The sequence below is a fragment of the Papio anubis genome, chromosome 1, assembly GCF_008728515.1.
Source record: "Papio anubis isolate 15944 chromosome 1, Panubis1.0, whole genome shotgun sequence".
In the NCBI taxonomy this organism is placed as follows: Eukaryota; Metazoa; Chordata; class Mammalia; order Primates; family Cercopithecidae; genus Papio; species Papio anubis.
Window position 1 is genome coordinate 40,834,340 of NC_044976.1, and position 17,230 is coordinate 40,851,569.

Below are 17,230 nucleotides of genomic sequence, written 5' to 3' on the forward strand. Positions count from 1 at the left end.
AGTGGAAGAGGAAAGAGGGCTACAGAGGATGTGTTTCTGTTCACTTCTTCCTCATAAAGAACAATTAATTTGGAGAATATAGTAGATTGTTTCTCTGAAAATAATCTTATGAAGATACAACCAATTTGAGCATATCATGGAGAACTAATAAGGTGTAGGCTCCAGTGTGTACAGTATATACTATATTCAGCATGATCAGCCTCTGAAGTGGTGAGCAAAGCAATCAAACCCAAGACAGACTGATGCAAGTGCCAGGGTTTATCTAGTAAATAGTAGTTTTAATTTGCCTTTTGAGCATGTCTAATGACCATGAATATGTTTTGGCCATTTATATATTCTTTTGTGAAGCATCTGTTCAAATCTTTTGTACGTTTTCAGTGGAGTGGTCTGTATTCTTAAAAAAATTTTATTTTTATTATTATTATTATTTTTAGAGATAGATTCTCACTCTGTTGCCCAGGCTGGAGTACAGGGGTGCAGTCCTGGCTCGCTGAAGCCTCAACCTTCCAGGCCCAAGCCATCCTCCTGCCCCAGCCTCTCAAGTAGTTGGGACTATAGGCATGCAGCACCACACCCAGCTAATTTAAAAAAATCTTTTTTTGTAGAGATGAGGTCTCACTGTGTTGTCCAGGCCAGTCTCAAACTCCTGGCCTCAGGTAATCTTGCCTCCCAAAGTGTTGGGATTACAGGCATGCACCACTGTTTCTGGTTTGTATTCTTTTTATTGAGTTGTAGAAGTAGTTTCATTTTGTTTTTTACATATTAGAGATGATATATCACTATGTTGCCCAAGCTGGTCTCAAACACCTGGCGTGAAGTGATTCTCCATCTTTGACTTCTTAAAGTGCTGGGATTACATGCATAAGCCACCACACCTGGCCAAGAGTTCTTTATATATATTCAAACTAGTCCTTTGTTTTAGATATATGTATTATAAATCTTTTCTTATTCTATGCCATGTCTTTCATTTTCTTAATAGTGTTTTATAAAGAGTAGAAGTTTTAAAATTTTGATGGAGGTGAATTCATCAATGTTTTCTTTTATAATTTTGTGGTGGGACACAAAAAGCCTATTTAAGAAATCTTTGTCTACTCTAAGGTCACAAAATATGTTTCTTATACTTTCTTCTAAATATTTTATAGTTTTTAGTTTCTACATTTAGGTTTATGGTCTACTGCAGGTAATTTCTGTATATACTGTGTGGTAAAATTGAGAGGTTCATTCATTTTCAGTGTATATCCAGTTATTCCAGAAATATTTGGTAAAAAGAGTTATTTCCTTACTGATAAAGGTTAGCACCTTTATTAAAAAAATTTATAAAGGTCTACTTCTGGACTCTGTATTCTATTCTGTTAACCCACCCATGTGTTTATTCTTAGAACAATTCTAGAACAATCTTAGAACAATGCTGTAACTTTATTGTAAGTCTTGAAATTATAAGGTGTAACACCTCCTTCTCTCAACTCATCAAAGTCATTCTCCGTCCAGCTTTGTTCCGTTGCTGGCGAGGAGCTGTGTTCCTTTGGAGGAGAACAGGCACTCTGATTTTTAGAATTTTCAGCTTTTCTGCTCTACTTTCTCCCTATCTTTGTGGTTTTATCCACTTTTGGTCTTTGATGATGGTGATGTACAGATGGAGTTTTGGTGTGGATGTCCTTTCTGTTGGTTAGGTTTCCTTCTAAGTCAGGACCCTCAGCTGCAGGTCTGTTGGAGTTTGCTGGAGGTCCACTCCAGACCCTGTTTGCCCGGATATCACCAGCAGAGGCTGCAGAACAGCAAATATTGCAGAATGGCAAATGTTACTGCCTGATCCTTCCTCTGGAAGCTTCATCTCAGAGGGGCACCCGGCCATATGAGGTATCAGTCTGCCCCTACTAGGAGGTGACTCCCAGTTAGGCTACTCGAGTGTCAGAGACCCACTTGAGAAGGCAGTCTGTCCATTCTCAGATCTCAAACTCCATGCTGGGAGAACCACTACTCTCTTCAAAGCTATCAGACAGGGACGTTTAAGTCTGCAGAAGTTTCTGCTGCCTTTTGTTCAGCTATACCCTGCCCCCAGAGGTGGAGTCTACAGAGGCAGGCAGGCCTCCTTGAACTGCGGTGGGCTCCACCCAGTTCGAGCTTCCTGGCCACTTTGTTTACCTACTCAAGCCTCAGCAATGGCAGATGCCCCTCCCCCAGCCTCACTGCCGCCTTGCAGTTCCATCTCAGACTGCTGTACTAGCAGTGAGCGAGGCTCCATGGGCGTGGGACCCTCCAAGCCAGGCATGGGATATAATCTCCTGGTGTGCCATTTGCTAAGACTGTTGGAAAACCACAGTATTAGGGTGGGAGTGTCCCAATTTTCCAGATACCGTCTGTCATGGCTTCCCTTGGCTAGGAAAGGGAATTCCCTGACCATTTGTGCTTCCCGGGTGAGGCAGTGCCCTGCTTTGTATCGGCTCACGCTCCATGGGCTGCACCCACTGTCCAACAAGGCCCTTTGAGATGAACCTGGTACCTCAGTTGGAAATGCAGAAATCACCTGTCTTCTGTGTTGCTCACGCTAGGAGCTGTAGACTGGAGCTTTTCCTATTCAGCCGTCTTGGAACCTCCCTTGTGAATTCTTGTCAGGAAATTTTTATCCCCCAAGAAAGAAACTCCATATCCATTAGTATTCATTTCTTATTTTTCTACCTGCCCCCTCCCCCCAGCCTCTGGCAACCACTAAAGTACTTTCTGCCTTTGAATTTGGCTATCTTGTACATTTTACATAAGTGGAACCATACAATATATGGACATTTGTGTCTGCTTTCTTTCACGTAGCATAATTTTTTCAAACTTCCTATTATAGTATGAATTAGTACTTTATCCCTTTCTATGGCTGAATATTTTATTGTATGGATTTTCTTTTTGAGACAGGGTCCCACTCTGTTACCCAGGCTGGAGTACATGATCACTGCAGACTTGACCTCCCAGGCTTAAGCAATTTTCCCACCTCATCCTCCTGAGTAGCTGGGACTATAAATGCGCACCATCACACCCAACTAATTTTTGTGATTTCTAGTAAAGATAAGGTCTGGCTATGTTCCCAAGCTAGTTTCAAACTCCTGAGCTCAAGCAATCCTTCCACTTGGCCTCCCAAAATGCTGAGATTATAGACATGAGCCACTACACCCCATCCTTAGTGAAGTGGCATTGTTGTCAGGGGTAAATACCTAGGGTTCATCATCTCACGCTAAGAAGATTAAAGACATAGACACACGTGGTTGGGTTAAGGAGTGGAAAGTTTAATAGGCAGAAGAAAGGAGAGAGGAGAGCAGCTTTCTCTCTTGTGAGAGAGAGGAGCATCCAAAAGGTAAAAGCCAGCCTGCGACAGACTGCAGCAGATTTTATAGGCTAGCTTGAGGAGGCAGTGTCTAGGGTCCACAGATTGGTTCAACTAGGTGTGACGTTTACATAGTGTGTGGGGAAGGCTTGTCACCCCACCCTAATCTTAATATGCCAATAGGCTTTCTACTTGGCCAGCACCATCTTGTCTGCTCCATACTGTACACGTGGCTGGCAAAGAGAAGGGAAGATAGAGCCACCATTTTGATCATGCCTGGTCCCAGGTAGCCTTTTCCTATTGGCACAACTGCCAGCATTCACCTTTGCAAGCTTCTAGCTTACTTGTCTATGTCTGCAGCTCAATTTTACAGGTTGCTCTTTGTTAGAGAAGAAAATGATTTGGGGTCTGTTTTTCATTAAAAGTAAAACCTTAATGAGGACTTCCTTACCCTCACAATCTGCCTAAATAATTTCTTTTTCACTCCTATCTTATTCCCCCCCTGAGGAGTGGTAACCCTAACTGTTATTAAGGGGTATTAGATAATGACTCTTTCTGACTAATTTCTGCCAAAAAGGGGTGCCCTGACAGTTAGGGCTTCTCCTGGGGTCAGTCTAAGGGTCCTCAGAAGAAAGGCATGTCCATGCATGGTTCTGTCCACAGTACCATTTGGAGTTTGATTGCTGTCCACCTTTCCGATGGGTTGTAATACTGGTTTGCCTCCACCAGGTGCTGCTGAAATGTTAATAGTGTTAATATAAAAGTAACATTAACAAATGTTAATACTGTTAATATAGAAGGATAAGTGGCATTGGATTTGGGTGGGTAGAGTAACTTTAGTGTTAACCTTGGCTGAATCTTTCCTGCAATTATTAATTCTTTCACAACTTCCACAGACCATTTATGACATGCTTATACTTTCTGACTTTTCCTAAACATCCCTCTTTTTAAACAAGCAGTTATTCTCTTTAGGATAAGAATTTACCATACAAGATCCTTTCTTATATAAAATCTATTTTCTTTATAACCTTCTTTGCGTAGCTAGGGTGTGACATATTACCAAACCCAATAAAAAGTCCTGGTGGACTCAGTGATAGTAAAACCTTCATGTTTACCTCTTGTCAGTAGTTATTATTCCTGCTCTAAGGATAATAATTAAGCAAAATACTACAGCAGTGGAAACTCTCTGTCCAGTATTTCAGTTAGAAGGTGCTACCATGTATAACTCTACCTCAAATAGTAGAGTGAGTGTAGCGATTCCCACAAGGGTGGGATTATTAGATCATTCCATCTAAAATTTTAGTGCCAAGATATAGAATTTCCCTTTTGGAAGGTCTATGAAGTTCCTTGATTTTATTTTCCCAAAGAAATCTCTGGCTTATGAGCAACCTACTCACATTTATTACCTGGCAGGATTTGCAGGATAATTGGCCAGAACTAGCATATTGATCCAGATTTTTACATTGCCCATACATTTTTGTTTTTCTCAACCTGCAGGAAATCATTACTTGATTCACAGGAATAAGCATGGCTAGTCTAAAATGTAGGCAAAAAAAAACTTAAAAATAACCAATGAAACTAGAATTTAATGACAAATGTATACGTTTTGGAGCATAATTTTTTTCTCTCCAGTCCTCATTTTCAGTAAAAACAAATTATGATAGGACCATGTTATTTGTAGAATAAAGTTTAGTCATATACTTGGCCTGATGATTTGCATAAAGTACAACAAGAATAATTATTTCTACATAGGCCTTTTAGATTGGATTTGATGAAACTCTGTTCCAGAAGAAATCTCAGATAAGACCTTTTAAAGCCAAGTCCAGCCATGGGTCTATATCCTTAAATACCTGTGAGTTGGGTGATCCTTTCCTCTTAAGGTCCTAAGATAAGCTTGGAGCACCTGGACCTGTCAGAAAGTGACATTTTTTACTAACCATAGGTCAGGAATCTACCTGGGGGACTGTGTAGGCAAGAGCATGAGGCCAGTCTTCCCCAAAGGGCATTTATTGGCTCTTCAAGTCAAGCTTGTTTCCTTAAAAAGAAATACAGCCTTCTAGTCAAAGACTTGGTAAAGACAACCAGTTTCTCCAATTGTGTTCTGTTGAAAAAGAAAATGGATTCTTATTGTACTGATGCAAATAACTATATTGCCATAAGTTAAGAATACTCACAAATAGTTTCCAAATTTTAGAGGAACCAGGCAATGAGAAAGAAGTATGCCTTAAATTTTGTTCACAAGAGTATATCTAACTTAATTGTTAAAAGCTATAGATAGCTTAGAATAAAAGTTTCCTTGACATTGAAGGACAAAATAAGGATGAGCAATGTTTCAAGCAAAAAGTTAAAAAAGATTATGTCAGACTTCTATTAGTGTAGTTCATGCAGTTAACTCCTGTTTGATATTCATGAACATTTCAGCTCCTCATGAATCCTGTATGTTTTTTCTCTATTCCAATGTTAGAAACCTGCATTTGAGAACACCTGTAAAAGTCCTATATCTTGATTATAAACTATCTTTTGAAAAGGAACAAAGCAAGACAACAATTGTCTGCAGATGACAAAATTTCCAGCATATTTACACTTAAAAACACAACTGACAAAGAGATTTGGTTATCTTTGTGGTTTATAATAACTTCAGTCTTAATTATGATTAATAGCATATACATAGACATTAGAATTTTAAAAATCTCATACAATTTTGGAACATGTATTAGTATTGTTCAACAAAATAAAAACCTAAAGAAGACTGGATATCATTTTAGCAATTCCATGTAATTAAATATGTCAAATAATTCTGTTTACCTCTTCTCTGGATGATTCAGAGGCCTGCTGAACCATCCAGAAAGCCAGGCATCAGGAAAGACAATTTTGAAACTTGGAGTTTGATTTTTGGAAGCCTGATAAATATGTTAGAGGTTTAAAACACTTGATGTTATGAAATAGAAGTCTAGATTACCATAAATTATTTATTTTGCTAAAATGATAACTCAAAAAGCAAAAATCTTCCATTAACCTTTACTATTACATGAAAATCCTGTTCAAAGCCAAAATTTATCCTTGCATTAGTTTAATGTCAGCCCCATTTGTTTTTTTGTTTTTGTTTTTGTTTTTGTTTTTGTTTGAGATGGAATATTGCTCTTGTTGCCCAGGCTGGAGTGCAGTGGTGTAATCTCAGCTCACTGCAACCTCTGCCTCTCAGGTTCAAGTGATTCTCCTGCCTCAGCATCCCAAGTAGTTGGGATTACTGGCATGTGCCACCATGCCTGGGTAGTTTCTGTATTTTTAGTAGAGACGGGGTTTCACCATGTTGGTCAGGCTGGTCTCTTAACTCCTGATCTCAGGTGATCCATCCACCTTGGCCTCCCAAAGTGCTCGGATTACAGACATGAGCCACTGCACCCAGCCTCAATTTTTTAATGAAACCTCATAGACAATACCATCTAATCATAACCAATTTGACCATGAGGTGAAATCTTTACAAACCTTTTGTAACCCTTTTGCTGAAAGGTGAGTTAGCATCTTAAGACAACTTTGCTGTGCTTTTATTTCAATGCTCAATTTATGAAAAAACCATATAATACCCTTTTGAATTTAGTTAAGGTTTACACATGGGATTTTTGCCAGATTAATTTTTATAATCTTTCCATAACTTGCTTAAACCTTCAGCTTTATCTGATCTAATTTAAGACAATTCTTTATCACTAGGTAAAATTTACATTTCCATGCCTTCTTATAATCTCTTACTAAAAAACACATTTTACTGTTTTTACACACCTTACATGTAAATCTATTTTTAGTAGTCAAAATTACATATTATGATAGTAACTCTTAGCAATTTTTGACTTTAATCTGAAATCTGGTAAGTTGTTTTGATTATGTACTAGGCACAGAGAAAGTCACTTACTTTTTCCAGCATAGTTACAGGGGTGGTTAATTTTGTATGTCCCCAGGGCTTACCAAATTGTGAAGCAGGTGGTTTACAACCTTGAAAGCTTTAGCAAACCTAGTATTTGACTTATATGATTTAGATCACCTGTTTATATTGCTAACACTTGTATTTTACCAATAATCTTTAAGACCTTTTTATTTCTTAAAAATTAAAGTCATGTTAACTAAGAGGCATTACAGCTTTTATCTTTCCTTTAAAAATATTTAATTTAAGCACTTATTTTTATCTAAGCCAATTAATTAGAACTCTTTTTATAGATATTACACACAACACATGTATAGCTACCCAGACAGAAGATTCAGCACTTGTAAAATTTTTCATTTGCTAGCTTCTTAATTGGATTACTGACTTCAGGGTGGAGACCTTGGAGGAACAAGACCAGGAAAGCATGCATTTTTAGGGCTTAATAAGCTGGCACAGCTGAAGGCAAAGACAGATCCTCAAAATTAAGGGTGCCATTTTATAGTGGATCCTGGATCCCTAAAAGGAGGGAAATACTATAGGGAGAAGACAGTGTAGTGCTTCTACCATGCATTTCATTGCAAGGCAACCCAAAGCCAATCAGCCCATTTTGTAATCAGCCCATTCCATGTGGGAGTCTTATCCCTTAATTTGGAGTGGGAGTGTTTCCATATCCTCCAGGTGGCCAAGAGCATGCTTCTCTGATCCAGATGTGCAAAGAAATAAGTATTCGTCCATAACTACTATTAGCCATCCCTTAAGGTATATTTTTTACCTAGTTATTATTACACAAAGCCATCTCATAATGCAAAGTAATTTGATACCCCCAAAACTTAAAACCATCAGATAACACAATGCGAAACAGAACAACACCTTTTATTTTGAGAGAGATCTAGCTGCTTTTAATTCCTGGGGTTTCATGAGGAAAACAGGGTGTGTGTGTGTGTGTGTGTGTGTGTGTGTGTGTGTGTGTGTGTTTTCCCAAAACAGGGTCTGTGGCACCTCCTCTGTTTTTCACAAGGAGTCCCAGACTACCAGAAGTTATATTAGGGCCTGTTATGTGTGCATTAAGAGTGGCAAGACAAAAAAAGATGAAGAAAAATAGTTCAGTCGACTGAGAAGAAAAAAACCCTTTTTCAAAAAACCAGGATCCAAGAAGAGAAAAGTGTAAAGGTTTTTAAAATATACCTTTGCTTGGATATCCACTTTTAATTAAACTGAGCACTCTTTAAGAAAATCCCTTTAAATCCCTTGTTACTTGACTTTAGCCACACCAAGCAGTTAAGTTTTTCAGCTTTTGAACTTTAAAAAACCTCACAGGTGAAACCAACCAGCCTAAATTAGGTTATGACTTAGCTGCGAGTATATGAGGTACTTTCAAAGGAGTGGTAAGCAGCTTTTGAAACCTTCATTGCAAAACTGTGATGAGACAGTGAAAGAGTTTTGACCCAACCTGCTCCATCTTGCTTCCAGCCCCAAAGCTGTCCTTCCCCATCCCTAGGCATAGGTTGAACCAACTCTGGAAGGAGCATGGTTTACAGTTTATAGTCTAAAACAAAGGTGATAACCATCCCTCTTTCCTGGGAAGCAGACCAAGAAAGTAGCCACAAGATTAGAAACCATTGCTTAGGAGCCATGCAGCTGGAGGCTACAAGATTTTGACTCTCCCTAAACTGCTGTCAAGGTCAGTGCTTAAGATATTTTGCAAACCCTGCCCTTGATGGATCAACTAGCACCACCCAGATCGATAAGCTGGCTTATCTGATTTTGTGACCCCTACCCAGGAACTGACTTAGCACAGAAGACAGACACCATTTTACAATGGTGGGGACTAAAACAAAGTATTGCCATGTGGCTACAGGTCATGTTCCCAAGGACATAAAACAAGATAGAGGCCTGGAGCAAAGTTTGTTACTGAACATTTTGTTGGGCTGACTTGATCAACAGGCTTATGAGGTCCTGGGCCTGTATCCTAACCTAAGGTACCCTTTCTTTTAACAGAATCATGCAGAAAGAGACACAATGCACACTGTACTGGCTGCAACTTAAGACCAACTTCACAAATCCTCTTTCATTAATTAAAACTTTACAGAGAATATAAACGGTGATACTTATTCATTTTACCAGTTTGCACAGAGAGAGAGAGAAGCCAAAAGCCCAACTGGTTTAAAAAAAAAAAAAAAAAAAAACATAAAAATACATAAAACATTTACCCTTTTGCCAGCATGTCAAGCTTCTGGGTTCCCTTCCTCCAAGCTCAACTCTAAGCCAAGCATTTTAAGGTTTGGGGAAATTAACTTTTCCCAGTTTGGAGGAACATTATAAACCATGAAAAAAGGAAGGAAAAATACCATAGAAAGTGTAGGGAGTTTGTGTTGTAGAATTGGAGGAGCTGACAATGTAGATGGTGGGCAGGAAGGACCAGGGCTTCTGGAAGTTGCATTTGAGGGTTTGAATTAGGGTTGTCAAGAAGTACTGCCTCTCTTCCAATTGGGAATGATGGTTCCCCTGTTTCTTCACTCTCTCTATTTTCTCTTTTCCTTTTGACCTACCATAGGATACATTTTGCTCATCTCTGAATTTCTCTGCTGTCTGCAGAGCTGGCTGTTTTTCAGCCATGGTTAGGGTTTGGCTTAGGAACAGCATAAAATCCCTTTGTGAGAGGTTAAACACTTGAGTTAAATTTTGGAGGCCAGGCACGGTGGCTCATGCCTGTAATCCCAGCACTTTGGGAAGCCAAGTGGCAGATCATGAGGTCAGGAGATCAAGACCATCCTGGCCAATATGGTGAAACCCCGTCTCTACTAAAAATACAAAAATTAGCTGGATGTGGTGGCACGCACCTCTGGTCCCAGCTACTTGGGAGGCTGAGGCAGGAGAATCACTTGAACCTGGGAAGTGGAGGTTGCAGTGAGCTGAGATCACACCACTGCACTCCAGCCTGGGTGACAGAGCAAGACTCCATCTCAAAAAAGAAAAAAATGTGGAAAGCTTCTATATACTTATCAACATCGTCAGAAAATTGGCCTAAGTCTCCCTTTATTTGTCTAAGGTCCTGTAATGAGAAGGGAACTTGAGGGGGCCCTGAATAAGGGGAATCCTCAGATGGCTTCCCTGGAAGTTGCTTCTCTAATTTGGGGGAATCATTCTCTGTAGGTCTGCCTGATATGACTGCTATAAGGGTTGGGTTGATTGTGCAACTCTTGTGAAGATCTAGTAAAAAGGCCATGCTCTTGTGTAAAAGAAAATGAGCCACTTTTTCTTCAAAGTCTCAGGGTCAAAGGAGTCCTTGTGCTTCAGAATGCACTACAGAGAGGTGCAAGCTGAAGATGATCTGTTACCCATTTAGAAAGGGAAGCGAGAAAAAGATGTCCCTTTAATCCCCTTCCTTTCAGTGTGACCCAGGGTGGAGGGGAAGACAGTGAGGGCATCCCCCTTACTGTTTTCCCTCCTTGGTTCCTGGGTCCCAGCACCTTGTTAGATGTGCCACCCATGGTTGCAGGCATGACTCCCAGCTGTGGAACCAGAGGAACTAAGCAATTGGGATTAGTCACAATTACCTATGTGACTCTAGTCCTCCACTTGTGATTTCCCTTTGACTTCCTAGACTTATGTGATCTACGTGGCTCCCTCAAAGATGGATCTCAGGAAATACTATGTAATAGTTGCATTTGGACAAGGCCAATCTAGTACCCTTTAATGGAGAAAGGGTACTAGATTGAACTCTATATCCTGCTATTATGGCCCATGCTAAAGTGTTTCCCCTTAGAGAATGGTTCTGGTTAACTTCTGGACCTAAAATTCCCTTACTATTTAAGTACTGTTCTAATTGGAGGTAGAATAGGTGCCTTAAAAGAACATAGGGACCAAATGGCGTTTTTCCTGCCAATGGGACAGTATCAAGACTAAATTTGGTGCCAGAGGACATTTTACTCCTAATTGTTGAAAGCAGAGTTTTCCCATTTACAGAACAGCCATATAGCCTGATTTTTAGTATATCGGTGCAAAAAGGGAGGAGAATTGGGAAGCTAGAGTGCTTTGGCAAAGGAATGACATTGTGCCTCATGGAGAGGAATTTTATTCCTCTAGGTGGTGCTTTTGACCTTGAAATGCCATGTGCTCTCCAGACCAAGGGCAGAGAGTGACCTGTGCTGAGACCAGCTCAGTCGTGGAGACCCTAACCAGCAGCACTAGAGGAATTAAAGACACACACACACAGAAATATAGAGTGTGGAGTGGGAAATCAGGGGTCTCACAGCCTTCAGAGCTGAGAACCTTGAACAGAGATTTACCCACATATTTATTGACAGTAAGCCAGTGATAAGCATTGTTTCTATAGATTATAGATTAACTAAAAGTATTCCTTATGGGAATCAAAGGGATGGGCCAAAATAAAGGGATGGGCTCTGGCTAGTTATCTGCAGCATGAACATGTTCTTAAGGCACAGATCACTCATGCTATTGTTTGTGGTTTAAGAACACCTTAAGCGGTTTTCCACCCTGGGTGGGTCAGGTGTTCCTTGCCCTCATTCCAGTAAACCGACAACCTTCCAGCATGGGCATCAAGGCCATCACGAGCATGTTACAGTGCTGCAGCAGAGATTTTGTTTATGGCCAGTTTGGGGGCCAGTTTATGGCCAGATTTGGGGGCCTGTTCCCAACATACCTGGAAATGCCATATGCTTTCCTGACAAAGGGCAGAGAGTAACCTGGAAATGCCATGTGCTCTCCAGACTAAGGGCAGAGAGTGACCTCATTGTGGGGAGCAGAGGGAGACCCTCTGTTCCTAGAAAATCACAACAACATTCCCCTGAGTTGTATCCTTTACTGTAGCATTTCCTGATCTTGCCTAACAGGATTACTTCCCTGAGCTGTAAAACTTCCTGTATCTTGTACACACTGAGAGGATAGGAGACATGGCAACCATGGATAGAAAAGAAGGAAATTTTGCAACAGGGTAGCTGGACATCCTTTTTGCCAACACCCAGTCAAGCAGTCAGAGGCTGGGATTAGTCCAGAAGCCTTTGGATAATAGCAGGGTGTTGCCCTTAACAGAAATCCTCAGTTGTTCCAGGACCTCACTCAGCCCCATGCAGTGGCTAGGCCCAACATGAAAAGAAACTGGTTCAAACATGGCCAACATGCCCAGCAACCTGTGGGTGCTGGGGGATTCTCCATGTTCTTTCCAGTAAGCCTCACTCCTGCATCTTGTAAGGCTGGCAGCCATGCTAACTGTGTTTTTAAATGGCTGACGGGAGCCTAGTATTTTTTATTTAGTTTGATTTGATTCTAAAATGGAGGCCAAGAGCCTCAAAATTAAAGGACAGATTTGAGGTTTGTTCCCATTCTTACCACTCTGATGATTATACCTTCTGTTCTGGTTCTGATCCCAGATGAGCCCCCAAATGAAGCAGCATCATTGTCTGGGGAAATATCCAGGGTTCATAGTCTCATGCCAAGAAGATTAAGGTCATGGACATACATGGGTGGGTTAAGGAAGGCAAGTTTAATAGGCAGAAGAAAGGAGAGAGGAGAGCAGCTCTGTCTCTTGTGAGAGACAGGGACATCTGAAAGGGAAAAGCTGGCCTGTAGCAGACCGCAGCAGATTTTATAGGCAGGATTGAGGAGGCAGTGTCTGACTTTGTAGGGCCAACAGATTGTTCTGACCGGGTATAATGTTTATATAACATGTAGGGAAGGCTTGTCACCCCACCCTAATCTTAATATGCAAATGAGCTTTCTACTTGGCCAGTGCCATCTTGTGTGCTCCTTACTGTACATGTGGCTGGCAAAGAGAAGGGAAGATGGAGCTGCCATTTTGATCATGGCTAGTCCCAGGTAGCCTTTTCCTATTGGCACAACTGCCAGCATTCACCTGTGCAAGTTTTCAGTTTGCTTGTCTATGTCTGCAGCTCAATTTTACAGGCTGCTCTTTGTTAGAAAAGAAAATGATTTTGGGGATGCTTTTCATGAAAAGTAAAACCTTAATGAGGACTTCCTTACCCTCACAATCTGCCTAAATAATTTCTTTTTAACTCCTATATCGTTACTGTATTTTGTGTCGCTATAAAGGAGTACCTGAGGCTGGTTAATTTATAAAGAAAAGAGTTTTATTTTGGCTCATGGTTCTGCAAGCTGTACAAGAAGCATAATGATGGCATATGCTTCTGGTGGGGGCCTTAGGAAGCTTACAGTCATGACTGAAGGCAAAGGAGTAGCAGGTGTGTCTCATGATGAGATGGGGGAAGGGCTTAGCCTCTTTTTTTTTTTTTTTGAGACGGAGTCTTGCTCTGTCGCCCAGGCTGGAGTGCAGTGGCCGGATCTCAGCTCACTGCAAGCTCCGCCTCCTGGGTTCACGCCATTCTCCTGCCTCAGCCTCCCAAGTAGCTGGGACTACAGGTGCCCGCCACCTCGCCTGGCTAATTTTTTGTATTTTTTTAGTAGAGACGTGGTTTCACCATGTTAGCCAGGATGGTCTCGATCTCCTGACCTCGTGATCCACCTGTCTCGGCCTCCCAAAGTGCTGGGATTACAGGCTTGAGCCACCGCGCCCAGCCTGGGCTTAGCCTCTTTTTAACAACCATATCTCATGTGAACTTATTACTGTGGGGAGGGTACTAAGCCATTCATGAGGGATTCACCCTCATGATCAAAATGCCTCCCACTAATGCCCCACCTCCAACATTGGAGATCACATTTCAACACGAGATTAGGTGAGGACAAATATCCAAACTATATCAGATATATATCACATTTTGTTTATTTATTCATCAATTGGACATTTGATAGCTTCTGCTTTGTGATTATTATGAATAATGCTGTTATGAATGTTCGTTTGTAAGTTTTTGTATGGACATATGTTTTCATGTCTCTTGGGGATATTCCCAGAAGTAGAATTATTGGGTCATATGCTAACTCTACATTTAACCTTCTGAGGAACCACCAGATTGTTTTCCAATGCAGATGTACTATTTTACATCCCATTAGCAGTGTATGAGGGTTGCAGTTTCTCCACATCTTCTCCAACACTTATCCTTCTTTCTTCTTATAACCATCCTAGCTGTTGTGAAGTAATATCTCAATGTGGTTTTGATTGATATTTCTTGAATGACTAATGATATTGAGTACCTGTCTTTTCAAGTGCTTATTAGCCATTTGCATATCTTCTTTGGCAAATATTTTTTCAAATCCTTTGCCAATTTTTAATGGAGTTATTTGTTCTTTTTGTTGAGTTGCAGGAACTCTTTATATATTTTGTATATTAGTCTCTTATGTGTTTTGTTTTTGTTTTTGTTTTTGAGATGGAGTCTTGCTCTGTTGCCCAGGCTGGAGTGCAATGGCAAGATCTTGGCTCACTGTAACCTCAGCCTACCAGGTTCAAGCGCTTCTCCTGCCTCACCCTCCCAAGTGGCTGAGATTACACGCACCCATCATCATACCTGGCTAATTTTTGTATTTTTTTTATAGATGGGGTTTCACCATGTTGGCCAGGCTGGTCTTGAACTCCTGACCTCAGGTGATCCACACACCTTGGCCTCCCAAAGTGCTGGGACTACAGGCGTAAGCCACTGTGCTTGGCCTCTTATGTATTGACTTGTGTCCTCTACCCCAAAATATATTGAAGTCCTAACCCCCAGGACCTGTAAATGTGATGTTATTTGGAAATAGGACTTTTGAAGAAGTAATCAAGTTAAGATGAGTTCATTAGGGTGGGCCTTAATCCAATATGACTAGTACAATTATAACAAGAAGAAATGCCATGTGAAGACAGTCATACACAGAGAGAATGCCATGTGATTACAGAGGCAGAGACTGGAATGATGCAGCTACAAGCCAATAAAAAACAAGAATAAGCAACCATCATCAGAAGCTAGGAAGAGTCAAGAAAAGGATGCTACCCAGAGTCTCAAAAGGAACATGGCCCTACTGATACCTTGATTTCAGATTTCTAGCCTTCAGAACTATGAGATAATACATTTCTATTGTTTTAAGACCCCAGTTTGTGGAATTTTGTTATGGTAACTCTAGAATGCAACAGTATTAAGAGATGTGGCCTTTCGGAGATGATTTGGCAGAGCCCTCACGAATGGCATTAGCATTTTTATAAAAGGCCTTGAGGTTGAAATGAGACTGTGTGTGCACATTGTGTTCATTTCTTCTGGAAAATGCAGCAACAAGGTGCCAACTTGGAAGCAGAAAGGTGCCTCACTAGACACCAAACCTGCCAGCACCTTAATCTTTAACTTTTCGCCTCTAGAACTCTGAGAAATAAACTTCTATTGTTTGTAAATTACCTAGTCTATGGTATTTTGTTATAATAGTCCAAAGGGACTAAGATACTCCCTGCCTCCAGCCTCTGGCAACTACCATTTTACTATCTGTCTCTATGATTTTGACTACTCTATATACTTCATATAAGGGGAATCATGTGCTATTTATCTTTTTGTGATTGGCTTGTTTAACTTAGAATGATGTCTTCAAGGTTCATTCATGTTATAACGTGTGTCAGAATTTCCTTCTTTTTTAAGGCTGAATCATATTCCATTGTATGTATATACCACATTTTGCTGATCTATTTGTCTGTCAGTGGACACTTGGGTAGCTTCCACATTTTATCTAGTGTAAATAATGGGTGTACAAATACATATTTGAGTCCCTGCTTTAAATACTTTGGGGTATATAACCAGAAGTGAAATTGTCAGATGATATGGAAATTCTATGTCTACCTTTTCTGGAGGAACTGTCATACTATTCTCCACAGGAACTATATCACTTTACATTTCCACCAACCACGCAGAATCATACTAATTTCTCCACATCATTGCCAACATTTGTTGTTGTCTGTTTTTTTTTATGGTAGCCATCCTAATTGTGTAAAGTGGTACTATGGTTTGGATATGGCTTGTCCCTGCCAAAACTCCTTTTCATGTTGAAATTTGATCCCCAGTGTGGTGGTATTGGGAGGTGGGACCGAGTGACAGGTGTTTGGGCCTTAGGGAAGATCCCTCATGAATAGATTAAGGCCTTCCCGTGGGGGTGAGTCTTGCTCTTACAAGATTTAGTTTACATGAAGAATCTGACTTCCTCGGGAGGCTGAAGCAAGAGAATCACTTCAGCTGGGATGGTGCCACTGCACTCCAGCCTGGGCAAGAGAGCAAGACTCCATCTCAAAAAAAAAAAAAAAAAAAAGAATCTGACTTCCTTGGTTTCTCTCTTGCCTCCTCTTTCTCCACATGCTCTCCTTGCTCATGTCTTCTTCTCTTCCATTTTTCAGCATAAGCTGAAATAGCATGAGGCCCTTACCACATGCAGCTGCTCAGTCTTGAACTTGCTAGCCACCAGAAGCATGAACCAAATAACCCTCTTTTCTTTATAAATTATTCAGCTCAGGTATTCTGCTACAGCAATACAAAATGGACTAAGACAGGTAGTATCTCTTTGTGGTTTTGATTTGCATTTCCCTAGTGATTTATTAGTCATTTGTTTATCTTCTTTGGAGAAATGTCTATTTAAATTATTTGCCCATTATTGAATTAGGTTTGGTTTTTATTATAAGTTTTAAAGTTCTCTATATATTCTAGATGTTAATATTCTTCATCAGATACATATTTGCAAATATTTTCTCCTATTTTGTAGGTTGCCTTTCTACTTTGTTGATAGTGTTATTTTATTTATTTATGACACAGGGTCTTGCTGTGTCACTCAGACAGGAGTGCAATGGTATGATCATAGCTCACCGTAACCTCCAACTCCCATACTCAAGGAATCCTCCTGCCATAGCCTCCTGAGTAGCTAGGACCAAAGACAAATGCCGCCATGCCTAACTAATTAAAAATAAATTGTAGAAGTGGGATCTTGTTGTGTTGCCCAGGCTGGTCTCAAACTCCTGGCTTCAAGCAATCCTCCCACCTTGGCCTTCCAAAGTGGTAGGATTTCAGGTGTGAGCCACCACACTTGGCCAGTAGTGCTATTTCCATATTCAAAAGTTTTTAGTTTTTATGAAATATAAT

At 40.5% G+C, this 17,230-nt stretch overlaps 1 protein-coding gene across 8 annotated transcripts in view; it reads left to right on the forward strand.

Moving 5' to 3' along the window:
- CCDC30 (coiled-coil domain containing 30) overlaps window positions 1–17,230 on the forward strand; it is a 190,376-nt gene that overhangs the window by 35,718 nt on the left and 137,428 nt on the right. The window lies entirely within an intron of this gene.